The sequence below is a fragment of the Drosophila subobscura genome, chromosome A (assembly GCF_008121235.1).
Source record: "Drosophila subobscura isolate 14011-0131.10 chromosome A, UCBerk_Dsub_1.0, whole genome shotgun sequence".
NCBI lineage: Eukaryota > Metazoa > Arthropoda > Insecta > Diptera > Drosophilidae > Drosophila > Drosophila subobscura.
The window spans coordinates 22,441,872-22,462,424 of record NC_048530.1 but is presented as its reverse complement, the minus strand read 5'-3'; positions in this window follow the sequence as shown (position 1 = coordinate 22,462,424).

Below are 20,553 nucleotides of genomic sequence, written 5' to 3'. Positions count from 1 at the left end.
GAAAATGGCAGACGTGACAAAAATGCTTAAGTGAAAAGTTACGAGCGAGCGGCGGAAATCGCTTTTCCTCCTCCCCTGCTACCCCTTCCGGCGAGCTCTGCTGCTGCTGCTGCTGCTGCCGATGCTGCCTCTTGCTGCTTCTGTTTTCCTTTACTTTATTTTATTTTTGGTTGTTTTCATACCCCGCTCTCTGCCCCTTTTCGCAACCATCCAAAAAAGTTGCTTCGCGCATTTCTGCCTCCTTCGTCGTTCATCTTCGCCTCCTCTGCTCCCTTTTCTTGGTGCGTAACGTTTTTGTTTTGCTCTCTCGCAGCTGCTTAATATTTTCTTGTTTACGCTTTGTCCGGGTTGGGGTAGGGTAGGGTGGGGTCCTGGGGCTGCGGGGCTGTGCTGCTGGAGCGGTTGTTCATCATACCGCCCTGCTCCCAGCTCGCTCTCCTGCCTGCCGCTGCTGTCAAACTTTTCACGCACGCCTGCAGCCGGCAAGCGATTTCCCGGCACGGGTTGAAGACGCGCACCAAATCGATTTCCGCTTCATTACGCCACCGCTTATGATGCTCCCCGCAGAGCGAGAGAGAGAGAGGGAGAGGGGGAGCCGCAGACAGAGCCGAATAACGTGCTCGCTACGAGCCACGCGTATGAGTACGAGAGAGCGTGCAGAAAGGCTGCCAGAGCACTTCAAATCGTATCAATCATCTTTCAGAAACACTTCTCTCCACCCCCCCCACATAAGCACAAGCACAAGTAAGACGTCGCTGAAATATTTTGCCCCACTCACTCACATGCAGACATACGGATGTCCCGTTATATGTAAGTGCACGCACATGTACCAGTGACGATTAGAGATGCGCGCAGGCGACGACAAAAAAGCACGCGAACTGGACGCGCACTTTGGCAATATTTTGGTTATAAATGTGTATAAATATATCTGGTTTATTCTTATTTGCCATCAAAAATCACTCTCGATACAATTGTTTTGCATTTTTTTTTAATATCTGCACATATTGTGGTGGAACTCTCACGCTGACGCACAGAAAGCGTGTCCCGCCATGAGCATCTCTAACGGCAGACCGAAAATTGTTTGTTTGTTTTTGCATGCCATTCTCCGTTACATTACCCATCCCGCCCGCCACGCACCCTTTGCTCTCCTCTTGTGTGTTTTTTTTGGGCCCGCTTTCATGTCATTTTTCAAGTTTACACAAAATATCTCAAGTGTTTGATGTCTTTTGCACCCGAAGCGCATCAATTTCTCGTTGTTTCAGGATTGCCCGTGATCCGCCATACATCATATGGTGTTTGCCTCCTCCTTCAGCTCACAATTGCACGGTGGCTTGGAGCCAGCCCGGAACAGCTGCGGTGCAGTTGGAGCTTAGGTTTCTTTTCGCCACTCAATTATAATGTAAGCCCAGTGTGGAGAGAGACAGAGAAAAAGCGTAAAAATTTGGCGGCATAAGTCCATAATTGCATTTGTTGCTTAACGCCTCAGTCGGGAGGGGCTTGGGCGGCATACTCGTTACCGTGGATCCGTGTAGATCCCTTAACACCATGCATCCATGTTTGGGGCACGTTTCCAGAAACGATTTCTCCAGCATACCCATGGGAGAGGGGACATCTGGGCGATTCCAAGGCGAAAACGTATCCGTGGCCAGGCAGCAGTGCTGCTGCCGGACTTTTTTATATGCATTTCGTTGCATTCCCACTTCAATTTGAACGTGCAATGTATTTTTAAGCACTCAACTCGCTGGAGGGAGGGATGGAGGGAGGGCGGCAGGGTGGGACTTGTCGCTGGCAACAATTGCCAAGTGCAGCGGCGGGGAATGATCATTATCATCTTCCACATCATGATGATTGCCACTTGAGCGCGTTTTTGCGTCGAGCTCTTTTTTTCCTCACTGGCCAACCAACCCATGCCACTGTGCTAGCATACTTTCCTGCTGTCCTCCTTCCCTCGTTTACTCATTCTTTGTGTTCCCATTCGTGTGTGTGCAGTGTGTGTGTGTGCACGCGGCGTGTGGTCAATTATTTGTTGCTACTTTATAAACTGCGTCCGCTTTTTTGCTGTAGCTTTTTAGCTTTTGGAGAGCAATATAAGTGGTGCATAAATTGGACCCATACAACCGCTTGTGCTATATACATATACGTATGTACATATGTACATATGTACATGCGTATGTGTGCGCTAAGTGGGCGTGGCGAGTCAAAGAACTTAACGTTGAAGGTCTCTTCTGATCTTGACATGAAAAATAAAAAATTCTTTTGGTCACCACCGAGCCAAGCCACTCTCGGAAGAGTAACGGACAGAGTCAGAGTCGGAGTCAGCGTGGCAAGCACAAAAGTTTTCATATAAATTACCAGCTTCCAATTGTGGCTGGAGTGTGTTAGTGTTTTCTGTGGTGGGGCTCGGCATGGGAATGGGAATGCTGTTGGTTCTTGGTTGGTTGGCTGGTGCGAATGGAAGGGGTTGCTCCATTTGGTATTCTCTAACAGAAAGCAAAAATATTTATTTAAAACTCTCTCCTCTTAATGGCTTGGGGAACAGGCAAGCAAGCAAGCAAACAAACAAACAAAAAGCAAAGAGCACACACACGCACACACACAGCCGACACACGTATGGCACACATACTCGTGCATGCTTAGCAGCTCCCTCTCCCTCTCCCTGCTGGCTCACCTGTGCGAACGAGCATTCGATAATTTGAAAGTAATTCGTTTTAAGAAATTTACGTGATTTGCTTAACAACCAAAAAGTGTTCGCTCGCATTGTGTGTACTTCAGCTCAGGATTGATGGTCTCCCAGGAGAGGGCCACGATTGAGTTAGTTGCGATTCCAGGGAATTGAGTTGTTCAATGACAGGTCATATTTTTGTGTGGGAGTGATCTCCCTGGCCAGTTCATAGGAGTTTGCGTGCCGCAAAATTATTGCCTAATCACTGTTCGGGTCGACGCTGCCAAGGAGGTGGGTTGGCAGGGGGGAATCTGGGCCTGCGACACTGGTGTCTGAGCAGGCGAAAGTAGCCGCAAGTAAAAGTTTATTTCTGTCCCGCCCCTTTGCCCAGCCTCTGCCACCCAATTCTGTGGCAAAAGAAAATTTGTAGGCTATAGAAAGTTTTTCCCTCTCTGGCCAAGCGTCGGCGTACAACTTTCCTATATACTCTTGCACACCCTGTGGTGTTGAGCACATGGGGGTATGCCGTTACAGTTGAAATTACTAAAGCAGCGGTCGGCGGGCGGGCAGCACTCACGTGTTTTACTACCTGCGCACACACAACAGACACGAAGTGCAAAAACGTTGCTTGCTTCTCTGCCGCTGCGCGCAGACGATCAATTGTGAATGGGCCATATAAGCCGAAGCCACACGAAGCTTTTACGCTGTGCGTCTGCCGACAGCGCTGCCGGCGATCTTCTTCCATGCATATGAAGCGACGTCGCTGCCGGCCACAGATCTAAAAGATTGTGGGTGCGAGGCAACGGGTATCTCTTGGTCGACGCGCTCCTTCCTCTGTGCATATACAAATATATTATCCCTACGTGCATGTTTGTGTGCCGCCTGCCCACACAGTCTTTTTTCTCGCTTAGTTTATCTGTTGTTTAGTGGCCCTCAGGCTGGCAGACAGAGGCCGTCTGGGCGTGGCATGTGCAAAAGTTTTCGCTGTGCGCTCAGCTCCCAAAATAAACAGGCAACAACGGCAGCGAGTGGCAGGCGGTTAAGCTGACGGATAGACACGGGTGGTGGTGGTGGATCTGCCAGATAAAGCGCTGAAAACTTGAAGCCGGCGGGAAGCAGTCGACAAAGTCGCTCAACGGCGGCACAAAAAACTCGAACAAAATTCTGCCTTATATACTTTCCATTAGGGTGGCCCGTGCCTATCCGCGGAGCAGCAAATTCACGCCGTGGTGCCGAAATTCCGAGCCCTTTGGATCATGTAAACTTCGGGAAAAATTTGTTAGTTAAGGAGATTTCACCATGCAAAGTTGACAATGTTTTGTCAGTGAAACTTATTTAATTTTTGCTCTGCTTTAAGTTCTGCCTGTTTCAGGACAAAGTCTTCATCAGCGGATGGCCAGCAAGAGGACAGAGCTGTGAATATCCGTAGAGGCTGAGAGGCTTAGGTGGCCCAAGGATTTGCACTGACACACTCGCAGGACACTAAAGGATGACTGCTATAAATGGATGAGACTAAAGCAAGTCACTAAACTATGCACACAAAGTTGAAGCCGAAAGGAGAAATGAGAACCGAAAGGGGAAAGGTGAAAGGTGAAAAGTTAACGGCATGAAGACAAAGTGACTAATTGAAGCATTGAGCAAAGAGAGCGAGCAAAAGTGAAGTAAAGTGAATGTGGCAGACATAAAATATATGAATTAAAAGTTTGCTCCTGCTCAGAGTGGGTCCATGTTGCCAATTCATCAGCCATCAGGCAGGACAAAATTGAAGCGGAAGCGGCGGAGCAGCTCACGCGGCCATTGACGTTGAGCAACGCTTATTGGCGCACTTAATCCTTTTGGTAAAGTCCAATAAATTACCAAACCAGAGACCATCAAGGCCAAAAACAACACAGCAACCAAAACATTATCCTCCGGGAGCCATGCCAGAAAAAGGAGCCAAACAAAATACTCGCAAAACAGCAACAGAAAAAGAAGCGAAAAGAAATCATCAATAGGCCATGATGAGTTTCTGATTGCAAAACACAAAAAAAAAGAGGAAAGAAAAGGAGTGGCAAGGCCAGAGCTTGGGTGGGGGAAAACAGATGGAGGCAGGCGGCGGCTGACAGTGGACCGTACAGCAGATACCAAATGCTGGCTCGATGGCTCCCTGATTGTCCGAACGATGCGGCCATGTCACACGGGTTAGCTGCCTCCAGAGATGGGAGATGGGAGATCCAGAGAGCTGAGAGTGGGACTGGGAGTTGCGGGGCAGTCATCAAACATCGAACTGAACCGACATTTTCTGTGTGTGTGCTGCCTCCGCTACCTTGAAGTCGAAGTGGAAGTCAAAGTCAAAGTCGAAGTCGAAGTCAAACTTAAATTGAATGCCCGTTTTGCAGACATTCACTGGGATCCCTTCATTCTTGCTCCCTGCCAGCCTGTCTGTTGATTTATTTTATGGGCATTGGCTCTGGCTCTGGCTCCGGCTCTGGCTTATCCGCTGGCTTTTCCTGTTCCAACCCTGTCCCACTCCCAGCATCTACTTACTTTGCCCTGTCTGCCGTTTTTATTGTAAATGCTTTGCATATTTTTGATTGGCTTCCCGACGACCCCGTTTGCCGAATAAAAAAACAATAAGAATCCTTTGTGCCTGGGAGGGGGTTGGACTTTTCCTTAATTTTCCCTTTTAAGATGTTTGTTTGACTTCGTTTTCCTGCAAATAAAGACACCCACCCAAATGATGGCCTATCGCTTGATTATTAACTTATATTTTTTAGCCAAAGAAATGCCGATTCTATTCCTTGGTAGATCTCCCTGCTGGGTGACAAATTTCGCTGCGAGTTTCGCTGGCCACTGAAAAATCAGCTTCATGCTTTGATGATGAAAATGTTTTGTGCATTTTCCGCTCGAACGGACAGTCTGGCAATTAATCATTAGCCCTCGTGCCACTCGACTTTTGGCTAAAAGGTTTACGCCCACGCCCAGTGCCACTTGAATTTCTACGCCGAACCTGAGGATGATAAATTACACGAGCGGAGCATTGCGCAGAGTGTCGCTGCTTCTGCCTTGCCCTTCAAGTGCTTTCCAAGGAAAGAAGTTCCCTTCCAGGTCTCAGGATCATCCGCGCCAAGGGGCTGCTGGGAGTCTGCCCCAAGATTACTAATTGAATGGGCGTAGATATGATACGGGGAATGCTCTTCGATCCATTCTCGTGACGGGCCTTTGCCCGTGTCCCCTGATTAGTATTCCCAACCGGTACAGCGCAGTGTCCTGAGACTAATTTAACGCTAAATTACAGAGTTTCGCAGGCAAATTTTTGATTTACTGGCGACGGCGGCGCGCCGTTGATTGATTTGCTGCTGGGAATTCGCTTTTGCATTTCTCGAACCCTTTTCTGCGGGGTCTCTGTTGCGGCAGTTCGAGGGCTTTGGCAAATTAATTAAGCAATGCCGAAACCACTTGAGCCACAAGCATAGAGAGAGCGAACACAATGATATCCATCTGTGGTGAAGGTGCCAGAGCCAGAGGGCGAGAGGCTGGGCCGGGGGCGGGGGCTTTGGCTGTGGCTGTGGCTGGGGTGGCTGCCATCGTTGAGACATCGTTTCGGCAACAAAAGCCAACAAAAGGCAACAATTCTTACCCACTAATAAAGAATAATATGACTGCCATAAAACTCAATTTATTACCAAAATGTCGACAGGCAGCAGCAGCAGCAGCAGCGGCAGCGGCAGCAACCCAAATACCGACTCTGACTCCGACATCCATTTCATCCCATGCTCTCCCGCTCCCTCTCTCTCGGTGCGTATTCGTATGTGTGCCGCTGTGTCTCTGTGTGTGCGAAAGAATTACGAGTGCAGGCGAACGAAAAAGCGGAAGCAAAGAGCAAGGCGGGATGAAGCGGAGAGCGAGTGACGCACGGCAGTGGGCTGAGGAGGGGCCGGAGCGGGGCGGGGCGGAGGAAACGGCAAAAGTTTATGCTGCCATTTTTGTTTGGCAATTTTCTATTGCTACGAGTCGAGTATTTCAATTCCAAGGCGTCGTTTTATTTGCATTTGGTGTGGGGCAACACACGCCACGAGACTCGAGTCTCGCGTCTCTCCTTTCACTTTGTCACCCTGCCAATCGATTGGGTCCATGGCAAAGCTCTATGCTCTACTCCCATCAGTCCTCAGACTATCTGTAGAGCTCCACAAACTTGTGGTGTACGTGCTCTATCGTTTTGTGTTTTAATCGCAAAAAAATGTATTTCCTGGCTGGAGCCTCTCCACGGCGACCCGGCCAATTACTGCGCTAAGCTGCGAATGCATAAAAAGGATTACGCTAATTGACTGGCTTTTTCCAGGGCTGATTCAAGTACCAGAATGCACGTGTGGAAGAAGGATTAGTGGTAGTTGGGGCACCATAAGTACAGCAGAAGCTTCCTCTATGCAACAAGGAACTGACTTGACTTCTGACTCAGGGCAAGGCTCATCTTGGACCTTTTGCTAAGTAGAAAGTAGAAGAAACGTTAATCGATATCCAATATAAACACTCCCTGAGCACGTTTTCGAACTGCGCATCGGGTATAAGCGTAGCGCCGCGTCGCCCGCCGCGTCTCACAATGTTCCCTCTTGCTTTTTTCTCATTTCTGCTGTTGCTTTTTGCTTTATTGCTATTATTTGGCTTTTTACAGCTGGCCATTTGTTGCCTTTTTGGGTGCAGTCACCGGCCGCTTAGTGGCCACAAATTTGGCTGCCCCGCCAGTTGCCGCTCCACGACTGAACTATGCATGAAGATTGCCCCAGTCCCAGGGGTCAAGGCAGCAGAACCTCTACATAAATGTTGCGAGCCGCTAAGACTGTGCCGCAATATGCATTGTCTGTGGCAGAGATGGCTGCGGACAAGCGCACAGACGTAAGATGACTGCCAAAGGAGAAGTAAGGGTAGAATAATCCTCCTGCTCGCAGACGAACGGCCGATTCCTCGTGGCAAATCAAAGGTAGCCAATGGCCAATAGACAGCTGCCTTCCAGTACATATATCTACTGAGCCTTAACCTCTTGCATAAGCTCTGGCATGGAGTCTTGGCTGTGGGAGCTTCGCCTCAATCACTTGCGGTCTGCGCCGAGTTGTTGCACAGATAAAAGCTGATGATGGCCATGCCAGGAGGCATTTGCGGTTGCCCTGATGGAACCATTAAGACCCCCCACCCGATAGCCATTAAAGAAAGAAAATGAAATGGAAAACCTTTTATGTTACATTAAATTTGACTGTGTGGTGGGGCAGACTCTAACTCTGACTCCGACTCCGCGTTGCGTTGCGTTGCGTCCTTGTCGCAGGAGGGATGTGTCGTTGCTGGGGCTTGTCAAAGTTGTCGCAACATTGTGGCGCTGTCAGTGTCATTGTCGCTGCAAATTATGGCGGCCTGAATGCGTAAATGATGCTTAATTAACATTTACCCGAGCTCCAGCCAAGCGAGAGCGAGCCCCTCTCCAGCCAGCCACCCTCTCTGGCATGTCCACAATGCGGCCCCATGCCTCGCTTTGTGTCTGCCGCACGGGCAGGCAGAAATTGCAAGTTATGCGCGTTTACAAGCCGAAAATAAGCAACAAGGCGAAATGGGGACAGAACGTCACCAGTGAAGGATGAAGCGGAGCGGTGGGAAGGGGAAGGGGTTGGGGATGTACGGTCACATGCCACTCAAAGGACATTCAGGTGATGCGAAGCGCATCGTGAACGGAAAGTGACAGTCGCCGAGACACAAATGTAGCGAGTGTGTACCGCGTGTGTGATAACAAAAGCCTGGCAAAACGTACCGAAACGACCTGCTGCTCGAGCAGACAAAGCCCGGTGGCAGATGAAGAAGTTTCTGCTGCCGGCATCGGAACTAATTGCAGCGTGCGGCATGTTGACACAAAAAAAAGAGAAACCCCTTTTTCCCGACCGTAATTAAACCATTAGGCACACAACACAAAAAAGAGAAAGCCAAAAAGAAGGCAAGCAGCGATGAAAATCCAATGGCAAATCTGCCAGCGCACGCACTGTAGGAAATCACTTTGCAGAATTAGCCCCAAAGCAGCAGCAGCGGCAGCACAACAGAGCGGACGAGTAAAGAAACCCGACGAAGACAGAGGAGAGTGGAGCAAAGGAGAGCAGCGGTGAGCAGTGCAGAGCAAAGCTGAGGAGAGCAGAGCAGAGCAGCGCAGTGAAGAGCAAAGCAGAGACGTGGAGAGCGGAGCAGAGCAGAGCACAAGAGAGCGGAGCAGAGCAGAACAGTTCGAGCAGAGCTGGCAGAGCGGAGCAAAGCGTAGCCGAGGAGAGCGGAGCAGAGAAGAACAGTTAGAGCAGAGCAGAGCAGACCAAAGCTGGACAGGCTGGGACATGGTGCCCAATGTCAACGTCAACTATGTATGTATATGACAAGCCTAGCCAGGAGGCAACCTCGTGTTGCTGATGGTATGCCAGGGGGCGTAGGCGGCACAGGACAGAACACGCTTTTAATACAATTAGAGCGCTTAAGTTAAGTGCTCCCAGACTGCGCAGATGGCCAGATGCTGCGAGAGCGAGAGAGAGAGAGAGAGTTGCCTGCATGTAATACTCCCACTACTCCTCGTTTGTTCATCCTCCCCGTCTCCTCTTTGGGGCCAATGGCACTTTAAGTTAATGGCGTAAGCACAAATAATGAGCAAACGGGGCAACGGGGCAGCGGGGCAACGGTGCTCGGGGCGAGGGTTGGGTACAACAATGGATTGAACTTTGTTTGGCACCGGGCGACAATGGAGCTGAACTACAGGTGGGCCGTTGGAGCGGGATGGATTAGTTGCCGTTGGCTTAGGTTAACTTAGGGTTAGGGCACGGGTTAGGGTTGGCTCTGGGTGTGGCTCTGTGAAGGGGTTAAGTTGGGTGCAAATGAGGACACTGGCGATGCGATTAATAACAAGCAAAGTGAAGGCAATTCTGGCTACCATTAGTGGGCTAACGTTGAGCACGTCAAAGGATGCGGCTGGGTAGTGGCATGGACACCTCTTGGTCCAGAAAAATACAAGTCTCAGGTTGAGATTTATGCCAAAGAAAGAGCCAAGGAGCGAGAAACTTCTGCTGTTACTTCTGTTTACATTTCAAACTGCAATCCCCACCCACCCATTTGCGACGTCTTACAGGGTAGCACACTTCCTCAGACCCTCTTTTGCATGTCATTTACACTGTAACGAGGGGCGGGCATGGAGTTTCCCATTCCCATTTGCCACACAATCCACCACCATCATCGCCCATTTGCCCATTGCCCATTGCCCATTGCCTGGCGACGTTGTCGTCGGCGTCTGCTCCTGGCATAGTGTTAATTGAAAATTAATGGCGCGATGGCGAAAAAACTAAACATGAACATTTTCGCTGACTCTCGCCAACGCTTTGGAATGGGTCGTCGGCAGTTGGGCAAAGCAGAACGGAACATAACGGAACAGCGGAGTGGGGAACAAAGGGAATGGCAAATGGGAAGGGGTATGATGGAGTGGCCTCCGGATGAAGTGCTAACAAATTAATATTTCCATAATTAAATGCGGATGACGCGGACCAAAGCAAAGAAACAGAAAGCAAATGTAAATATGTTTTGTAGGTACATAAATATGTACGTACATATGTACATATGTACAAATATATGTTTAATGGGTATATTTATGTGGAGCAAAGAGAATACTCCGAGCAGCTTTTAATTGTGATTAATTGTGAAAATGCTGTACCCTCATCAGCAACTGTGCGCGGTCTGTGTGTCTCTTTATACCTTAAATATTATAAGTATTTATGTACCTATGTACATAAGGCGGTTTATATAAATGAAAAAAGTGTTAAATGTTTTTTCAGAGCAGCGGAAAGAAATTGTGGAAAATGGAATATGGAATGGGCAAGCAAAAAGCTAATCAACATTCGCATTTTTTGATGTTCCAAAAATGCTTCTGGCTTATGCTCAGAGAGTTTACTGTACTGCATGGGGTAGCTGCAGGGCGTCAGGTCCCCGAGCTGCAGGAAGACGCAGCTCAAGCAAATGTTTAATTGAAATAAGTGCGCTTCAAAAATGAAATTAATGAGTTCCTTGGGGTGGAGCAAAGTGAGGGAATAAAAGCCACAGAGATGGAAATACATTTGAATGAAAATCTACAGAAAAAAAACAAGGAAAAAAGTCAGAAGAAAAGTGACATGACAAAGGTTGATTTGCTCAAATTAGTAACCAAAATAGAACAAAACAAAACAAAACATAAGGCAAAAAGAGCAACGCGAAGGGAACGTGTTCGCGGCTGACCCGCCAGAAAGTCACTCAAAGTCAAGTCGGAGGAATGCCAAGAGTGGCCGCAGCTGCTCTCAAGAATGTACAAATGTATGTACAAAAATGTACATATGTATGTACGTATGTATGTATGTATGTATTTCTGTATGTATCTCTCTCTCTGCTTGCCCACTTAACACAATGTTTGTCCTGGCAATTACACGCGCCCCGTCCTGCGATGTCCAAAATTTGCTGCCAAGCCAAATTTGATTGTCAAATGAGTGGCGGGGAGGGGAGTGGGGGGCACAGTACACATGGGCACACAAATAATTCCATTACTTAACATTTGAGTCGCAAATACACGAGCAAAGCACGCAACAGCAGCAGGATGGAGGATGCAGGATGGTGGATGGAGGAGGAAGAGCCGAAGGAGCATAAGGGCTTGGGTTAGCGGAAAGCCAAGGACAAGTTTATCTGCCCCTGAGTGGGTGTTGTGGCAGTGGCACTGGCAGTGGCAGTGGCACATTGAGTGTGTTTGGCTATAAATGTCTCCTGTGACCACTGGCAACAATGGCAAAAGCTGCTGCTTAAGTGATACAAAATGCAAATACTTTGGATACGTTGATGATGTTGCCTTTCAGGGTGGGCTGGGGGTCTGGGGAGTGGGAGGGCTTGCGCTTGAGCTTGGGCTTGAACTGCTAGACAGTCCGTCCCATCAGTATCAGCAAAGTCACTTGACGAGTTTCCGGCTTAAGGTTATTTGCACACAAAACTCCTCCACATGCTCCGGCTCCGGCTCCGGCTCTGACTCTCTGTCTGTTGACTGCCTCATGTGTGCCTGTGATATCCACTCGTCGATTGTTGTGCCACAGCAGCACTGCGCCGCGCCAGCATCCCCTCCGGTCACACTTCAGTTGGCTGTAAAAATGGCGTCCATGTGACAAATATATGGCAGTGGCAGCGGCGGCGGCGGCATCTTGTCGCAGCTTAAGACGAACTGTAAACACAAACAGGGCCGGGATGAAAATGGGTACGAGGGTGCTCATGCCACACCACACAACAGCAGGGGTGGGGGGACTGGGAGCATGTTAAATGATGCGTGGCAGCAGCCAACAGACAAGCAAACTCCCCTCCAGTCCCAGTCCCAGTTGTTATTTGCCGCGTCTCGTTCACTATTTTCCATGTTGTTTTGTCGCTTCGCTCGTCAGTTTGTCAACTCGTAAAAAACACAACAAATAATAATAATAAAAAGAACGAATAAGTAAACATAAAGGCAAACAGTGGCAGCCAAAGGCAAACGGCACACACACACACAGACAGCAAACTGGCAAATGGAAAATCAAAAACTCATCTGCATCCCGGATCGTTTAAATCAACTGGCGGCAGCCCGGGAGGGAGTCAGGGAGGGAGCTAGGGAGGAGCCGCCTCTGCCCAGTCACGTCCAGCCATCAGGCGCTCCTCCTTTGTCCGACTATAAACGGAATGAGGTGACGAACGATCGTGACCATAATAAATTTGGCCAAAAACTTGCCTGCATTGCTCTCTCTCTCTCTCCCCGCCGAATTCTGAATGCAAAGCTGGGCAGGGCCGTGCCATGAAGCAACTATATAAGGAGGTTTCGTCGGCAAAAATTAGGGAGGCTGACAATGCTGTCAATGAGTGCGAGTGAAAGGGCTCTCGCTGTAAGAGTGAGCGTGACCTTCCGCGTCGGCAAGCAAACGAGCACCGAAAATTAGGAAATGCGACGAGTAACGCTGCCGCCGACGAGACCTCCTTTTATAGTTTCTTCATGGGCTGTGCCGAGTACTCACACTGTGGCTGTGGCTCTGGCACAGAGCTGTGATTTGTCGCTGCCTGATGGCTGATTTACGGGTTTATGTGCGAAAGCAGCCGTGAAGTGGCCCCACTATTTTGTAGTTCGGCTTTTCATGTCACGGCTTGCGAGACGCATTCTAATTTTCATTTTCTGCGGACACAACAGTTGACAGCTTCGCATGGATACCGTGGAGCATTTGCTACTCAAATCCGAATTTCTCGGTGCAGAATCTGCAGGTGGAGACTTGAATCGGTGATCTTTATGGCTACCAAAACCGCGTCAAAGCTCCTCCCCGATCACAGGTTTGGTTTTGGTTTATCTCAACTCCGATAGGGAGCTTCCTCGCACATATTTCCCATGTGTACTTTTAGACATTCTCCCATTAATAATGCTCCTGCTGCCCCGTTCCTTTGAAGCGCAGCTTTGTACCCCTCTTCTGGGCTGTGGTGTGACGATGCCCGGTGGCTCTTTTGACGCCTCGTTCCAGGGCCAGGCCGACGTCAATTCAATACGTTTAAAAGTTCATTTGCTGTTTAGCTTGGTCATTATGTGCCTAGACCCATAACCATCTTCTACAGCAACGCTCCTACAGCCCACTCCTGCCACTCCTGCCACTCCTGCCCCATGTCCAGTCATTCATGCTGGACTTCTCTTGCCTTCATCTTGTTCCGAGTTGAGTTGGGTTTCGGGGCTTGATTCGGGTCTGGGTCTGGGCCTGGGCCTGGGCCTGGGGTAGAGCCATTAAATGGGCACTCAATGTGTTTGTCTAACTTGCCATTTGCGATGATAATAATGTTGTATGGCCGTTACATTGATGTTATGGCCGGACGACGTCCATTGTTGTTCGGGGTGGCAGGGCGGCAGGCCCATTGTTGTTGTCCATGTCGATTTTTCGTTGTTGTTTTCGTTGCTGCTGCTCCTGTCGAAGTATTTCCAAATCGTTTGGCTCGACGTTTTGATTTCGTTATCAGTTTTTATGTCTATAAGTATTAAACACACACCCTCCTGCTGCCCGTCTCCTTTTCTGCTGCTGATACACCGAAAGAAAAAGACAAGCCGAAAATTTGAATATTTAAACTTGTGCCCCAAGAGTGGCTGCAACTTTCACTTGGTTAAAGTTTTCCGCCAGCCAAACTGCAGTTCAATGCTTTTGTTGCGACGATTATGCCTCGTCTCTGCGATAGAAATAATATTTTCCTGCCCCCGGGTTGAAAACATCTTCATGTCGGGCAGCAGCTGGAAGCAGTGGGAAACTCGAGCAAAATTCACAAAATAAATACATTTCAACTTAGTTGAACGGACTTAATGCATTTAAAACCGTTTTTAATTGATTAAAAAATAGATCAAAATGCAGAAACTTTAACCACTTTTTTCCAGGGTTTCCTGGAGGTGGTTCGTATGTCAGGAAATTTATTTTAACACAGAAAATTATAGAGCAACAATAAAAATAATTAGGCAAGCAATAATTTTTATTAATTACAAATTTAGCATAGAAATTCATGGAATTTCCATTCATTCATTAAATATTACATTTGAATTTACAAATATTCATCGCCAATTTCCAACATATTCAACTGCAAATGTCACTAATTTAATTGCAATTAATTGCAGTCTTTGTTTTAATTTAAATTTGAGTGTGATTGCATGCCATTTTTCTCTCAGTGTTTGGTACTGTACCCTTTAGCAGGGTGTTCAGGGCGTTGTCCACACCAGTAGCTTCAATAGCTTTTGGAGTGCATAGCTAAATTTCACAAATATCCATGTCCTTCAGTGTATCAAATAAATATAATTTGAGTTAATTTGAGATCTATATCCACGCGAGTGTGTCTGAAACTTCGGCGCTGCAAAATCTTTCAGGTTTTATTTTTGTTGTTGTTGCTGTTGTTGTTGGTGTGTGTCTCTCCGTGTCCTGGCCTGGCCTTTATTTTTGCGTTGTTTGGTCAATTGGAAAACATTTCGTTGCAGACTTTTGGTCGCCGTCTTTGCTCGCCAAACTGGCGACGCACACGGACCCCCTGCCGACCTTCAACGAGTGGCAGCCGGGCGAAGCGGTGGAGGGGGTTTGGTTGTTGCTGCTGCTGCTACTGCCGCTGGCATTGCCCGGCATAATGGCGTCGTTATTATTTTGGCATTAAAAAGAATTAATACGCTTCAATAGTTCTCGTTGTCGTCGCCAGGAGTCTCGAGATGGCTCTCAACGTGAATAGATCGTTAGGCAGGATGCCAGGCATTCCGCCAGTCACTCCGCCCCCTAGCCCCGCCCTCGACGTCCTTTATCGAGGCTTTTGCTAGTTCCTTTCCATTCTACTTTGGGCTTTTCACTTTGCTTTGTCACGCATTGGAGAGCAATTTTTGGCATCTCGAAGCATGCAAATGGAAGAAGGAAGCAGCAGCACAAAGGAGAAGCGCCAGAGTCGACTCCGCCGCTACTCAGGAACTACAGACGAGAGTCTGGGCAGAAAATGATGGGTGTGCATGACTGCCAGCAGCCAGTTTCAAGTTATTTATCATAGATCGGGCTGGGGAAACCCTTTGTTCTGCCTTTAAAAATAAAATATACCCCTGGAAGCTGCGATTACCGGGTGAGCACACAGGACGCAGCACTGGCATTGGGATAGGAGGATAGCCTAGGGTATGGCAGAAGGTCGGAAGCAGACAGCTACGCGTACAATCCTTGGAGCAACCGTGCGTGGACCCAACGAGATTCCATTTTCCTCATCCTGCGCCACTCCTGGGCACATTCCTTTGGCTAAAGACGTTGCCCAATGTTTTTATTTCTCTATTTCCCTCTCAGTGCTCTTCAAAAATGATTCCATCTTTGGCCAAAGTCACAGATAGTTTGGTTAAATGTCTAACAATATTGAATTCATACAGGTTCGATGTAGTAAATATGCAATTTAAGCTCCAGCTATGACGATCCAGCCCCGACGGCCCGCTACCTGCTTCGAAGCTAGAAAGAGAGAGAGAGAGCAAGCGATATAAAGAGAGCTGTAAAGTTGAGCGCAAAAAAAGCGAAGGTACGAAGAAGGCGGCATAGATAGACGAAAGAACGGCCGCTGAAGCGCGTAAGCATATGCCAGAAATCTGTAAGTGGATCAGTGCATGCACAGACACGAAGCCCAAAAACGTTTCTTGCTTCTCTGCCGCTGCGCGCAGCCGATCAATTGTACATATGTACATATGTACATAGGTAACACGAAGTGTCTTCACTGCCGCTGCGGCGGTTCCATGTGCATGGGCCGAATCCACACGAAGCTTTTACGCCGTGCGGGTGTCGACTGCGCTGCTCGAGAAGTTACACCGCGTCATTGATCCGGATCAAGCAGCTGCTCCAGGTAACAGCTTGGGTACATGATGTTTTGTACAAATTTGGAGGCTGCCGCTCAATGGAACAATGCCCTAAGCCCTGGTAAGATGCCAACATGGCAACAAACAGAATATCGCATAAATGCATGCTCGTAGATATGTACATATGTACATATGTATGTAGTGTGTATGTAGCTGTGCAGAGGGGCGAGGGCAATTGGTATCGTTGGGGCTATAAAACGAACGTTATGATGTTGTCCGACATTTGCACAAATTGCAATTAGAAATGATATAGTGGTAGCTGTTTGCTGCTGCTGTTGCTGCTGCTACTGGTAATTATGAGGCAGCCGGGGTGGTGTGGTGGGGGATGTGCTGCTGCTGCTGCTGCTGCTGAATGGGTTGAATTGGAATTTGCATGCAAATTCGATTTGGAATCGTTCCGGGGCAGCCAGGCAGACAGTGGGAGTGCTGGAGATCCAGAGCCAGAATTCCGATTCCAATTTAGTTGCACGCAAATATTTATTTAATTTCTATGCAAACTCATGCACAGATACACCGATACAGCCACAGATGCAGATACTGATTGGAATGGAGACAGAGATATGCATGTACATACATATGTAGAGTGCCAGATGCATAAATACAGGTGCTGTCACTGCAAATCTATTAGATACAGATGCAGCTGCAGCAGAGATACAAAATACGGAAATATTTTCGTTTTTTTTTTGGTATTTGCATCGGCATGCATTTCTTTTGGCATTTACTTTTGCCGCTCCGCTCTTCTCTTCTCTCCTCGCCCTGACAATTATGCGTTTCATATTTGCATTCAATTTTGCCGCAACACGCCACTCAATAATAAATGCATTCATATCTATGCATCTGCACTCGCACATGTCCATCGGCAATTTGTTTGTGTCTACATTTTAGTCAGATATTCATATGCTTATTAAGGTGAATCTCGCCTTACATCGAAGCTCAGCCCTCAGGCATAATTGACTCTGGCCCGGGTTCACAGACTTCCAGTTGGAAGAAGGACAGCTGTAAAGTTGAGTGCAAAAAAAGCGCAGGAACGAAGAGGCGGCATAGATAGACGAAAGAACGGCCGCTGCCGCGCGTAAGCATATGCCGGAAATCTGCAAGTGGATCAGTGCATGCACAGACACGATGCCCAAAAACGTTTCTTGCTTCTCTGCCGCTGCGCGCAGCCGATCAATTGTGCTGCTCTGCCGCTGCGGCGGTTCCATGTGCTTGAGAAGCAGGAAGAGGCTAACAGAAGAGTAAAGTTGTTGGTCCAACTGCAGGGAATTTTATTCAACGATTAGCAAACGAATTTTCTGTACATTTTTCGTGATTTTCTTGGGCATGGGCATTATGCATCAACGCTCAACGATTTGCTGTTTGGCCATTAGACCAACTTTTAGCTCATGCCCCGCCCCCACACCCACCGCACACAAATGACGTTGACTGAAGTTGTTTTTTTCCAACGAAAATCATAAATTTAGCAGCAAGCGGAAGGCAGGCGGCGGAGGAGCTTGCAACCGCTTTGTGCATTTTGTTGCGGTTTCTGGAAAATGTTGTCACAAAACTTGGCTACACGAAACAGTGAAAGAGAGAAAGAGCGGAAGAGTGAGAGGGAGCAGGAGAGCTGTGTACATGGCTGGAGATAGCCAGAGAATCGCTGGCTAATGAACACGACATTGACATCGATGGTGGGCAGGGAGGGGAGAGGGCAGAGAGAGGATTTTGTAGTGGTAAAGGGAGTTCAGTGCATTTTGCAATTATGAAAGGCAGAACCAGGGAGAGAGAGAGAGAGGGAGAGAGGGAGCAGCGGGAGAGCGTGGGTTGAGGTTTTGTTGTGTTGTGCGTTTTGGCGTGCTGTTTTTTGTGTGTTTGTTTTGGGTTAATTTGGTCTGTCTACACATGCATACAAGTTCGTGTGCGTGTGTGCGTGTGTGTGATTGGGATAACAAATTTAGAACCAGCGTAAAATATGCAATTAAATCTAGGAGCGCACAGAAGCAACCCAAAAATCACCATGGACAAACACATACACATACACACACACACACATACATATATGCATACATGTGTGTGTGTAATGTGCATGTGTATGCACACAATAAATGAGGTCAGGCTGCTGCGTCCTTTCCACTGTTTTCATTACACATTTTGCTCTATGTTATGACACTTTTTTGGTGCATTAAAGCAAAAACCGAGAGCTGTCCGCATGGTGCGTCGCGCTGTAATGCCCAACATTGACATTTCCCAGCAAGTAGAGCTGAAAATGAACCAAATATTAAACAGTTCCGAACACGGCGCGAGCATGATGAACGCTGTGAGTGCTCTACAAAAGGAAAAATCAAGCAAAAATAAAGCTGCAAAGGAATTAATATTAAAATTAAATGAGAATAAAATAAAATAAAAATCGTCTAAAGCTTAAGGATGATAATTGAATTCATGCTTCATGCTTGAGAGCTGAAAAAAGTGCGTCAGGAAATATCAAAAGTCATGCCCCGCACAAGTCTCATACGACCCGTTGTCCGGGCTTCAACAGGAACCGCCGGAACAGCAAGAACAACAAGAGAAAGAGGGAGAGAGAGACAAACAACAGAGCGACAAGAAAATGACAGAAGGTTTCGATTATACAACGCTGGCTGAGCGGGGCAGGGGGAGTCCCTCTCTGTGTGTGCGTGCAGTTGGAGGCGTGGTCAGTGCAGTGACACTGCGCCCATTCCGTTGACCCGCATTCATGACGGGGGGAGGGCTGTGTGTGGGACTCACGTCCTGCCGGACTCTGGCAAATGATAAATGACAAAGGACACACGCAGCTCAGTGCATTTGCCCATTCTCTGAAGCCCTTAGACTACCGATTTCTCCTCTTGTTAGCTCAGGCTCCTTGCTCCGTGGTCCATGGCCAACGATTCCAGTAGCTGTTGCCACTCTCTCTCTCTGTGTGTGTGTGTGTGTGATGCAATGCAGCTTGGCTTGGCTTGGCTTGGCTCTCGAGTGGCTACAGTTCTCTCTCTGCAACTGTCAATCATTTGTTTAATTTCTTTACAAACCATTGTCCAGCCAAGCCATAGAATTTCAGGGCAGTTACAGCGTGCATTCTGCTCCCACAATTCCCCCTTCGACTGCTGCCCATGTGTCGCTTGTGGTTGAGTTTAGTTAATGGCAAGAGCCCTCGAAATACATTCCACTTTTTGTGCATTATAAGCGACAGTCGGAGGGTATTTATAGCTCAGATACAATGGCTGAGAGGACATTGCACTGTCACTGTGTGTCCCAGAAGAGTTCTTAAGCCCCTGGAACATTGAGAAATGTTTTCCTATCCGTACAGACGGTAAGAATGATTTTAAAGACGGAACTTAGCAGCGCTTTGGTGCACACTCAATGGAGAAATCTATTTCCAATTATTATTTCACGCCACAATTATATATTTTATGCACTCGAAAGTGTGGATATATTTGCGTGGAGCTTCCACTTCAGCGAATCGTTTTGATTAGGCAAATCAACACGAGGGCAGGCCGTGTTGTCGAGTTGTGTCGAAGAGCTGGTTGAAATGGAGATGGCGCAAGTGGCCACTCAATACAATTCAACGAACTTTGTGTACTCGGCTTTAAGGCTTGCATTTCCCTTGCCACTTAAAGATGCGGTTGCCTTTCGTTGTGGCCCGCAAGCGTACATATAAGTGGATGTGTGTGTGTGGGCCACATCCGGCTTGTTCAATTTGTGGCAACATGAAAGAGGCAAGGCACCGACTGGTGATCTCTGGCAACCCTCCATCCATCCGGTGCCGTCAGTGGTCGTCGGTCGTCGGTCGTCGGTCAATTTGTTTTCTGGCCAGCGATGAAATTAGCAACGCTTCCCATTTTGCATAATAACTTTGGCAACGTTTCGGGCCAATGGATGGGCAGTAGAGACGGGGGACGGGGAGACGGGGAGCTGCAGCTGGGGATATCCCGTGAGCAATTCAATTAAATCGTTCGACGGTTCCAAACCAAACCAAATAAAAATCAAAATTAAATTCATGCCGAGAGTTTTACGGACACATTCGATAGAACATGGAAATGGGCGGGCATGGTCCGGATTGCTGAACACGGAAGCGAATGCGGATGCGGATGTGGATGGAGCATTCGACTGGCATTTCAATTTGATTTGCCGGCCAAACGGATCTGCACGGAAATCGGCATTTTAATGTGCGAATCGTTGGAATTGTTTGAATCAATTAATTTTTCTGGTAACGCATCGTCCGTCCGTCCGTCTGTCCGTCCGTCCGTCCGTCCGTCTGTCCGTTCGTCCATTTGGTTTTGGCTTTACTGAATTATTTGCATTTATTTCTTGTTGCCTTTTATTTATTTATATTTTGTTTGACTTTGATGCCAGTTTTGCGCATTCCAAATAAAATTCATAGCCAGAGATGAAATCTCAGCTTAGCTGCCACCAATAACTCATTCAAATGGGTGTACACTGTGTACAGTAAACACTCATATGTGTATGAAAGCAGCTGGATTGCCATTTATCATGCCGTTGGAGCGGAGCAAATTGATTTCCA